At 44.3% G+C, this 11,839-nt stretch overlaps 1 long non-coding RNA gene across 1 annotated transcript; it reads right to left on the bottom strand.

Moving 5' to 3' along the window:
* Positions 1 to 380: 380 nt before the first annotated feature.
* On the bottom strand, positions 381 to 8,065 carry LOC128313050 (uncharacterized). Its single transcript, XR_008293183.1, has 3 exons — positions 7,729 to 8,065; positions 5,002 to 5,168; positions 381 to 862 (listed from the first exon to the last, which is right to left on the bottom strand). It is a non-coding gene; the product is annotated as an uncharacterized LOC128313050 (long non-coding RNA).
* Between the last annotated feature and the right edge of the window lie 3,774 nt (positions 8,066 to 11,839).

Below are 11,839 nucleotides of genomic sequence, written 5' to 3'. Positions count from 1 at the left end.
TGAGTCCACATGGGAAAGGAATAAAACATCAGGGGTTGTGGACGACGTGAATGGGTTTTGTGGACCGAGTTCTCAATGAATTCTCCACAGTGAATGCTGTGTGTGTTCATTCATTCTTTTAACAAATACCCATTGAGCAGGCGCTGCGAACAAACACTGCACTAACGTTGGAAATACAGAGGTAGCCAGGCAGAAGCTCCCTTCTGTCAAAGATAAACAAAGCTGGATACTAGTTAAAGTGGGAAGGACAGAATTTACTCAGTAATAGCTATTGCAATAGGGAAAAGAGTCCAGCCTGAACTGAACTCATCTTCGATCTGTACAGAGGTGACTGGACATTTTTTTTAAATTTTTTTTGACGGTTATTTATTTTTGAGACAGAGAGAGACAGAGCATGAACAGGGGAGGAGCAGAGAGAGAGGGAGACACAGAATCTGAAACAGGCTCCAGGCTCTGAGCTGTCAGCACAGAGCCCGACGTGGGGCTCGAACTCATGGACCGTGAGATCATGACCTGAGCCGAAGTTGGACGCTTAACCGACCAAGCCACCCAGGCGCCCCGTGACTGGACATTTTAACGGGAGAATGGGAAGGGAGGGGTGAAGGGAGATGGGCTCAGTAAAGTCAGAGGAGTGAAACATTTCAAAACGCAAGGAAGGGAAGTTGGTCCATGTGAAACCCATCTGGGTTTGCCAACTGGTGTTTATGCCATTAGGTCCCTCCTCTCCCACAGTGACGGGGAGACGGGCCCCTGTCTTCAGGTGTTGGCTGGAACAAATGGCAAATTCTTTCAGCAGTCTTGCATTTTCCTCAGGCAGGTACTTTAAGGGGGACTGAAGTCATCTTAGGATTGTAGCCTGCAACTGTTAGAACTTATGTTAGTGTTTGTTCAAATCTAAGATTGAGGCCTCGTCAAGAAGAGGGTTCAGAGGAGTCTTCCTAGAGTTGGGTCAAGAAGAGAATCTTTGCATTCTGATAGAATGCATTCTATCAGGAAATTAGAGAATAACATTTTAATGAATGTTTTATTAAATGTATTAATATTATTTTATGGGAAGGGTGCTTATTGGTACTTTAGGTATTCCTAGCTTGGTAGAGAGGCATCCTTGTTGATTTCCACTGACATTAACTAACTTGGGAAATTCATGCCAGAACTACTCTGAGTCAGGTGTAACACATAAAAAGTACAATCATCCATTTTGACATGTTTGTTTCACTGTCCTCAAAACATCTACCAGGATGTCTGAGACATCTGCCTTTCCATCTGGGATCCCCAACTGAGGTATGGACATTGTATTCAGGAAGTCTGAACTCTCTCAGATCCATGACTGAGATAGCTCATTTCATATATATGAACTCATCTTTCTTTCCCTATTTTGATTCTGGGAAGATGTTTTGGACACTTTCAGAACCTGCTGCCCCAAGTCTTGAAATAACTTCTTAGTTCAATCAGCCCCAGCATTACCTTCGCACCACTTTTGTATTTCCAAAGTAGGAAACTCAAACCACAAGCCAAAGTAGAACCTGAGTTCTGGTTCCAACTCTGTCGTACTTTATGATACAGGACAAGTCAACCCCTTGGGGCTTCAATTTCCTGCTACGAGCTCAGCAGGACACAGTAAGATGTGCCCAGATGGAAAAGTGCTGTGAAGATTAAAATATGTTATGCACATGCTAGTTTTCATTAATTTTGTAAGCATCCATTGTGCTAGGAGCACAGAAAGCTGACTTGGGCTCTTTGAGAGAGGCAAATTATGGGGAAGACTTGGTTCCCACCATTACGATACTGAAAATTGGCTTGAGTTGGTAACATAAGGAATTAAAAGTGACATAGAGAAGATACTTTGATTTTTGTTGTGGTAGTTTTGTGTTTCTTAGGGGAAGGAGTTGAAAGTAGCATGAATACATTTTCGCCTTATTTCTTTTTTAAAAAAAATTTTTTTTTTTTACATTTATTCATTTTTGAGAGACAGAGAGAGAGACAGAGCACAAGTGGGGGAGGGGTAGAGAGAGAGGGAGACACAGAATCCGAAGCAGGCTCCAGGCTCCCAGCTGTCAGCACAGAGCCCGACTCGGGGCTCGAACTCACAAACCGTGAGATCATGACCTGAGCCGAAGTCGGATGCTTAACAGGCTAAGCCACCCAGGCGCCCCTCCCCCTATTTCTTTAGTCCTCTATAGGAGTGACTAGAAAACTCAGCTATATTTCATGCGCTATTGTCATTGATTAGAAAAAGGAGGCAGAGTAAGGTAGTGATCTGGCCGCTTGTGCAAGGAGACCAGCCACCTGTGTTTCTGATACAGCACATGATGATCGACACTGAGCCACACTGAGGGCCATGTGGTGTCTCCCTCCTTGGGGTCTTTGTCTGGAATATGACTGATAGGGGAACAAGACTGTTCTGAAGAATCTTTCCTCCTGAGAGGCATTATGGGTCCAAAATGGGTCAAAATCTCATTTCTTGGGGCCACCTGGGTGGTTCATTCAGTTAAGCATCTGACTTTTTGATTTTGGCTCAGATCATGATCTCGCAGTTCGGCTCCTGGGTTTGAGCTCTGCATTGGGGTCTTCACTGACAGAACGGAGCCTGATTGGGATTCTCTCTCCCTCCCTCTCTCCCTGCCCCTCCTCTGCTCGTGCTGTCTCTCTCAAAACAAAGACAAAACAAAAACAAAAAAACCATTTCTTCCCTCCATCTTTAGCTAAAAGAATCACTTGAGTGATTTGTAAATTTAACAATGACTGAGGTTCAAAGTCCCGTTATCCTGTGGGCCCTGACTTCTTGTCCATTGTGTTCCCTTATCGATGCTCTCCAGAGCTTGGGGCTCGTGGCAAAAAAAAAAAAAAAAAAAAAAAGGAGCAAAGAAATACTGTCTGTATCTCAGTACAGCTCTTGGCATTCTGGATCAGGAGTGCCATGTTGCTTCCTTCTCCAACCTGCTGTCTCCACATGATGTGACAGCTGAGGACGAGTCTGCGGTGACGGCCAAGTGGTCGAGGGGACAGGGCACTCCGTGTTCCTCTGGTCCCCTTTCCTCTAGTACGAAAATCATGAGAATCATGCCACATCCCTCTGGGAGAAGCATTTGCAGCAGAGTCAGGGCGTTAGTAACAAAAACTTCCACCAAAAGCCAAATTTGATGGAAATCCTAAGCCTGATTTTCCTTGGGTTTGAAATGCATGCTGCTGCAAAGGCAAGCGACCTTCCTTTATTGATGGAATACCTTGAAAATTTCTTTCACAGGCTGTTGCTGCCATGCCCAACCGAGCAAATCCTGCTCTCTCCCTCTGCTCCCTAGAGGAAAGCCTCAGGACCCCACTGGAAAAAGCGAATGATCGATTAATGATGAAATTGGCCAACTTGCCAATAACGGTAAATTGCTTTGTTCTTCCCACAGCAAGGATGCCAGCTCAGTGTGTGGCCTGTGCCTGGAGACAAAGGATGGGAACCCTGCTCAAAATTAACATAGATGAGCTTTCAGACCCATAATGAGCACAGTGATGACAATAAAAGTGGCCTGCGTGTCTGTCGTGTTTTTGACGGATTTCAAATGTTTTACATAGTCTTATGATCAGATATTTACATTTGCAGAAGAAATGCAATGGTCAGAGCAGGCTCCCCTCCCCTTTATGTGGGTGGATGAGAGCGTCGTTCATGAACATGCACACTTTAATATGCATAAAATACTCTAAAGACAGCAAAACAACGGGAAGACCTCCCGGAAATCTGCAGTCCCCTTGAGGACATGAAATTTGCACATGAAACCACGTGCAAATAAATATAAAACAACGTGTCAAAAAGGACAAACTGATGTACGTAGTCACTATTTTTATTTAGTATTTTTGAAATCGTGGAATTAATTATTTTAAATTTAATATTAATCATCCCATGCTCGTTACGTACATAGTCACTATTTTTATTCAGTATTTTTGAAATCATGGAATTATTTTTAATTTAAATTTAATATTAATCATCCCGTGCACATTAAGAAACTAAACAAAATAATGAAGATTAAAATAGCTATTATCTGCAATCCACCACTCAGGAAAAAGAAAAGGAATTATGTAACATTTTAATGCAATTCTTCTGGTCCTTTTAATTTTTCTAAAGCTTATAGACTTCATTCATAGAAAAAGGCTTCACCCATACTCTATTTCTTTACTCTCTTTTAAAACAACAACAACGATGTGGCATAGTGTTAAATACATTCACATTGTTGTGCAACCAATTCTGATCTTTAAAAAAGGGCATATATACATGAATATGATAGATTTTTGATTAGACTTGTTTTTTTAATATTTATTAATTTGAGAGAGAGAGAGAGAGAGAGAGAGAGAGAGACAGAGCATGAGTGGGGGAGGGAGACACAGAATCCGAAGCAGGCTCCAGGCTCTGAGCTGTCAGCAGAGAGCCCGATGCAGGGCTTGAACGATGCAGGGCAAGATCATGACCTGAGCTGAAGTCAGACACTTAATCGACTGAGCCACCCAGCCACCCCAAGATTATACTTTTTTTTTTAAGGAATACTTTTTTTTATAAGTAATGTTTTTTCTTAGTATCAAAAATAATCCATGTTCGGTACAGAGAACTGAGAAAATTCCCGTTATCCTAACACGAAAGAATAATTAATGTTATATTGTACCAGTTATCCTTCTAGCATTTTTCCACGTGAGCACACGTATCTGTTTAGGGTATGTCGGTACATCATTTGCATTTGAATTTATAAACACAAAATTATATCAGAGGTTTCAAATACCTTCTCCTTTAGGATTATCTTGTAAGTTATGTGATACAAATCAATCTGCACATGTAGTTTTATTGCCTATTTCTTTTTTTTAATTTGCTATCGTAGTATGAGCTTTTTGTGGTCACTTCCAGAGGAAAGGCTGGAGTAGTTTAAGGTGAAGGAATGTAACTTATCAGGAAGAGCTTTCTAGAGGAGGTGAGCACAGGGGCTAGGAAAAGGTTGCAGGAACCGGCCCCACAGCCTCTTCACTTACCTCCCTGCTCCTTCTTCTGCTGCTCTGGTGTCTGAGGCATCTGTCAGGGAGGCAGAGTTCAGCATGTACCAGAGGCGCAGGATGAGGGAAAGTTCTTCCTGCTTCCTGTTTGCTGGCTAAAAATGTCCCCTCTTGAGGTTTTAAGATAATGATGCTCTTCTTGTGCACTAAAGCCAAGAAGGGATGATACTGAGAGGCAAATACTTATCTGCTGCCTATAACAGAACGTTTCAAGATACCCAAGAGAATTTAAAACTACTCCTCAAAATATAAAATAATTTCAAAAGTCCAAGCAATTAGTAACAAGTAGCAAGTAGGCCAGATTACGGAGAGCTTGAATTGTGTCCTGGGGCTTAACAAATTGAGACCCTGGATTCATAGCAGTCCTCTTTAATCAGTGATTCATATGAATTGATACATGCCACTAGTCATTTTAGCTACTAATCACACAGGCTACAGACAAGCTGAGATATTTGCTGTCAGGTTGTTGGGCGGGGGGTGGGGTTGGATTGTGGCATGTGTAACTCGAGGTCATAAAAATGCATCTACTATGAAAAACTCTAAAATAGACACCATTTTCAACAGAAAGAGAGCTGGGCACCAGATTTAGTTTTGTTTTTGTATTTTGTTTTAAATGACAAGCTGAGCGATCTTAAACAATCCCCCAACCTTCTCTGTGCCTTGGGTTCCTTTTCAATATAACGGGTTTAATATGGTCTAGCTTACCTACCAAGGTTTATGGGAGGCTTGCATTTGTTAACAGCTATGGAAACACTTTGAAAATGAAAAATGCAGTGTAGAGGTACTGTTAGCTAAGCACTTTTGTTACACAACAACCCCATAACATGGGTCGGAAAGTGAATTAAGAGGACAAAATTGGTTTTCCCTGTGGACTGAAGTAGCCTACTGGCTACTATGTTTGGGACTATGTGGGGAAAACTTTCTTTTTTGATACACATTTACATACACTTCTCATAAGAAAAACTGAGCATCTTTGAAAAGATAGACCACTAAGACATACACATAAAAAAGAAGAGCGTTACTCTACGTACAGCCTAAATTCATCATCTTGTGATCATGTTTGAATCTGCATGAAGACATCTGGTTGCTATTTGGGGCAAGGACTGGGGTCACAGCCTCACTGCCAGTGGGTATTCAATGCTTATTGAATGAATGGATGAATGAATGAATGAAAAGTTGGGTTTTAGGTACTGAAAGGGTAAGGTGGTAGGTTACAGACACCTTTTCGAGAAACTACTATGTTCCAGTAAGAGTACCAAGACTTCACCTTCATCTGCTGTATTTATCAAAATTTCTTGGTAAAATTTTCTACTAGCGATTTATTCCACGATAATGATTGTATTCCCAAAAGACATACAAGTGAAACATGGTGGTGGGGAAAATGCAGACCGTGGACTATTTCGTAGAATTCATCCAAGCTGTGAGACACACATACCCATCCATCTATGCATCCAGCAAATCCATGCCTATGAAATGAACACACGCACATACATTAAACACACACTCACACACATACAACATATATTCTCACTTCCTGACTTGATTGCTAAACCCAGTAATTTTGAGATAACAATGGAAAGAACAGACCTTCTTGTTTTATAGTTGAAGAGATGTTGAGTGACAGTTTAAGGCACATGGTAGATTAGCAGTGTCCAGCTTCCCTTAATGACTACATAGGGAGCCTGGGGCTCTGGTTGGGGCTGGAGTCCCGGAGCCTGGACTGGGTGGGAGAGAAGTGAGGCATGGTTTACACCATGGATGTGAAGTCTGAATTCCAGCATCGGTGGTCCAAAGGGTGAAGTCTAACCGTTGGGGGAAGTGGGATAGGATGGTTTAAGAAGCAGATCTTGGTGTATTCCCAGAGAAAGAGAGAGAGACAGAGACAGAGAACTTTTTACTAGGGACCTCCCACACTCAGTCTGTTAATGCAGACAAGGGCAGAATCATCTCCGGAGCATGGGTGTTCTAACTCCGAGGTAATTTCTGAAGGCCCCACAGAGAATCAACGCATTTTACCAGCAGGACAATGTACTAAGCATATTCCACAAGTAAACAACGCAAAGCAAAAGATCAGGGTGGTGGGCCTTGTAACAGGCACCAACCAGATCCCCTTTTGGGTGACAGAGGACTCCTTCTCCCAGCTGGCAGACTCTAGCTGCTCCCAGGCAATTGTCTCTGCGGAAGAAAACCCCTTCCCTGGAAGGCCTGAACTCATCGACTGCTCAAATAGGAGAATAAAGGTATGGCCTCCTCATTCCAACTCGAGCAGCTGCAAGCATCAGTCACCCTAGGGGCGCCTGGGTGGCTCATTTGGTTGAGCATCCAACTCTTGATGTCGGGCTCAGGTCATGATCCCAGGGTCATGGGATCAAGCCCCATAAGGAGTCTCATGATAAGCCCCACATGAGGGTGGGGCTCAGCATGGAGCCGAAGATTCTCTCTCTCGCTCCCTCTGCCCCCTCTCCTGCTCACGCATGTGCTCTCTCTTTCTCTGAGATAAAAAAAAAAAATTTTTTTTAGAAGGGTCACCCTAGTTCTCTGTAGGCTGGTTGAGGACTGCGCTGAGATAGCATCACAGCTCGCCTTCTCACTCTGCCCCTTTCTGCTTCCTTCCCTTCCCATTCCCAGGTGTTGTTCCCAAGAGCACTCCCCAAAAAACACCTGCAAGCTTCTCTCCATCCCAGAGTCTGCTTCCCAGGGCCTGACCTGCTCTCCTGGCTGACAGTCAGCTTGTCTTCCAGCAGACGGCCAGGACAGCAGTTTGACAACGTGCTGTGAAGGTCAATGTTCCGATCTAAAGAAGATGTGTGAAGACCAGACAATGTCCTGATACATAAGCACCTTGTTCTAGGGTGATGCTGTCGGCTCACTTTAAATATTCAAAGCCTTTCCCACAAGGCTTTGATCATCTCAGTGGCCTCCTGAGGTAGGCAGAAGAAGTATTATTTGTTGCCAATTTTGCAGATTTGGAAACCGATGCTAACCGAGGGTTACTGACGTGAACAAGAACCTGTGACTACTGGTAAGTGGCAGAAAAGGGACGTTCAACTGATCCCATAGATGAAAATGGGACTGTCTTTAAAAAAAAAAAAAAAGGACGGGTTTATGAGGTCACTACAAGCAGGGAGGCAGGAGAATGGCTATAAAGATCTAGTGAAATACCAAGGATGTGGCCCGGATGTGTACCCATGGGCCATTGTAGCAGTGGTGATTCAGCGGCAGGGGATTCTCAGGGACCCTGGAGACTGTTGAGGATGCTTGGCTCCCTTGGAGGCGAGAGGTGCAAAGTGAGAGGCCTGGTGACAGGTTCTGGGATTGGTAGCTCTAGTCCCAAACTGTAAAGCAACTTTTCTGTGCAGGATTTCCTGGACCTTACAGGAATCACACCATTTCTAGCAAGATATTAATCTTTTGGTAACAAAGAAGCATTCTCCGTTTGGCCGCCCAAACTACACACGTCTATTTACATGCCAAATGCTAGATTAGAAATATATAGCTTTCTAACACGCCTGTGTCATTTCCCCCCACCAATCATTCTCTATGATTCTCGGGCTTCTCTGTCTCCCCCCCACCCCCCAACCTGTTTTCCAAGCATCCAGTGTTTTAGCCGCGTGGCCCATTTCCAGCTCAATCTCGGGTTACATTTGTTTCTAAGGTACCCCTGTGTGTTCCAAACACGCGCGCGGAGCACTGCGCAACGAGCCCACGTTTTCTCACGGTTTTCTTCCCCGTCGAGGCTCCCTGGCTTCTGCCCCCCCCCCCCGCCCCCCCCCCCCCCCCCCAGCCGGAACGCGCCACCGCCGCCGCTTCCCTTGAGGGATGTGCTGAGAGCCTGGCCCCTCCGGCTCCGCTCATCTCCTGCAGCAGAGCACCCAGTGCAAGGCGACCGTGCGACACAGGGCGAGCAAGCCGCTTTCTGGTGCCTGTGACCCCGCAAGGCGCCAGCGGCGCGCGGGCCACCGGCCCCGCGTCCCCGCCAGGCCATTCGCTGATTGCTGTCGCCCCGAAGGCCGAGCGGTGCGCGGGGACTTCGCCGCCTGCCCACCTCCACTGCAAACAGACGCGCGTTCTTTGACTTTGACGGCTCCCTGGGTTCCTGTGAAAAACAACCACTGCGTTGCCATAGCGTACTCCTCAAACACCAGCATCAGGGGATCGCAGAATCACAGCAACAAACGTTACGAGGCACTATCTCCAAATAGACGCGCGGCAAAATAATCCAAATAGGACCATTAAATAATAATCCTCATTAAAACCAAGCCAGACGAAACGCAGTCACTCTTAGAAGTGTGCTAAAGGGGGGGGGGGGGGGGGACAAAAAACCCCCAACATGTTTTAAGAGAAGATTAATAATCTGCTCATTAATTTTATTGGATAATTACACATCATTGGTCTCTCCAGAGTCGTTCATTTTTTGAAATTAAAAATGCCTTTTAGGGTTTCTCCCGTACAATGTGCACATCAGGTGTGCAGAGAGCTTTTTAGCATGCAAAAAAAAAAAAAAAAAAGAATCACGATATTAGACAATGTGCTATTTTTCTATAAGAAAGCAGCCTTTCCCAAAACGTTAATCTGCCGCAGAAAGATGCTTCTAATTTAGAAGGAATTAGAGGGAGAGTCTACTCCTCTAAACAAACACCTCTGCTAACAGCTTCATTAGTATGTATTTTCACATAATTCAATTAGCCAAAACACATACACATGCTCACAGCGCTGTTCCCTTGCTCTGGGAGTGTCAGCAAGACTTTAAGCAGATCTGAAACAAAATTGCATAAATGGCATGTAAAGCTGGGTGCATACAAAGATACCTTCAGGGTTCTAATAAATTCATGAAACTTTTTAAAGTATGATTTCCTAGCAGGCAATCACTTTTAATTAACGGGATCACCTACAGCAACACATGTCCTTCAAAAACTTACATTATTTTTTCTTTTTGAATTTCAAAGTTTCTGTAGTAAAAGTTGAATAGCTGAGTAGCTTAACCTCAAAAGGATTCCAGGCTTTTATGACAGTTATAAATCACTGTGGTGCCTTCTTTATAAGAAGAAAAGATTCTTAACACAACAGAGAAAGAAGGAAATCTCTTTTTAGTCATAGCTAGAAGCAAGCATTTTCTCCAAAGGTCAAAAAACTTTTCCTCAGTTAAAGAATAATTTTAAGGACATTGCAGCTACTTGTACAAGTAATCTCTTATAATTTACTTTATGAATTATACATTCAATTTCCAGGATTGTGGTTTGACACGGATGGACTCGCCTGTTTCTGGAACTGGTTTTGTCGAGCTTCTCGTGTTTCGTTTTCAGTAAACACGGGCCAGGGCTGAACGCAGGATTTACTTAATGAGCCCTTCTCCTTAAGGAAAAGGAGAATCTATATACTCAGCAAAGGATTTAGCTGAGTGGTTCTTGCCATTTCTTTTTCTAGCCTTTGTTTGAAAGACAGGGACATGCTCAGAGGCCATCTAGGACTAATGGTCAGGTGGCAGAAATCTGAAAAAGAGGGGTGCCTAGATGGCTCAGTCGGTTAAGCGTCCGACTTCGGCTCAGGCCATGATCTTGAGACTCGTGAATTCGAGCCCTGCCTCGGGCTCTGTGCTGACAGCTCGGAGCCTGGAGCCTGCTTCTGCTTCTGTGTCTCCCTCTCTCTCTCTGCCCCTCCCTGGCTCATGCTCTGTCTCTCAATCTTTCTCAAAAATAAATAATAAAACGTTAAAAAAAAAAAAAAGAAATCTGAAAAAGAGACAACTTTGAAATGAGGGAAGAGTAAGAGACACCAAAATGAACCTGTTCACCTTCCCGCCCCTCATCCTTAAGGAACCTGGGCATTTGTCTAAAGTGGAGCATGATGCCTTGTGCCCTCTGCAAGGCTAATAAAGTACCTGCAGGGCAGAGCTTGCACCACGCAGACAGATGCAGCAATCCATCCAAGCACGTGTCTGAAAGCATCCATGGCGCCTCCTGAAGCCAGCCACCATCATTTGTCACCACCCCCCTGCTGGTCCTCCTGCCTGGTACCGCTCTTCGCGAACACCTTCTCCACCGACGGTTCATTCACTGGTTTGGGGGAGAAATTAGGTTGGCCACAGACCGTATTAGGTCTTAGGGACACAAGATTTTTTTCAAAACATAAATGTGATCTTTTGCTTCCAAGCTCAACTGTCTGAAAAGATTCCCACCATCCTTAAGATAACATGTAAACTCCTTAATATGGCCCCAAACCCCTCCATGGTCCTGACCTCTGCTAAGATTTCCAGCCTCGACTATTGCTGTCTTTTACCTTTCAATCTGACTTCTAGCCATTTTGGACTACTTATACACCCAGGCACCCACCAAAGGGCTATTTCCTTGCTCACATTTCTTTTCTTTTCTTTTTAAATTTTTAAAAATTAGTTTTCTTTATTTTTGAGAGGTAGAGAGAGACAGAGCACGTGTGAGGGGTTAGAGAGAGAGGGAGACACAGAATCTGAAGCAGGCTCCAGGCTCTGAGCTGTCAGCACGGAGCCGGATGCGGGGCCCGAACTCGCAAACCGTGAGATCATGACCTGAGCCAAAGTCGGACGCTCAACCGACTGAGCCACCCAGGCGTTCCGCTCACATTTTTTTCCCCCTCCAAACATAGCTTTTTAGTCCCAATCTTTGGAAGATCCCTTTCCCTCTTTTTCTCAATTTGAGTCAAAGGCCACCCTAGGTAATGCCTACTCATCTATCAGTTCCCCACTTAAAGATCATCCCTTTACATCCTTTTGGAAGCCTTCTCTGACTCCCCCAAGCTACGGACTCTTCTAGGCTCTGTTGATGCATTCTCTGTCAGCCCTCAC

The sequence above is a fragment of the Acinonyx jubatus genome, chromosome E4 (assembly GCF_027475565.1).
Source record: "Acinonyx jubatus isolate Ajub_Pintada_27869175 chromosome E4, VMU_Ajub_asm_v1.0, whole genome shotgun sequence".
Lineage (NCBI taxonomy): Eukaryota > Metazoa > Chordata > Mammalia > Carnivora > Felidae > Acinonyx > Acinonyx jubatus.
Note: the sequence above shows the minus strand (reverse complement) of the source record. Positions and strands in the feature narration are given on the sequence as shown.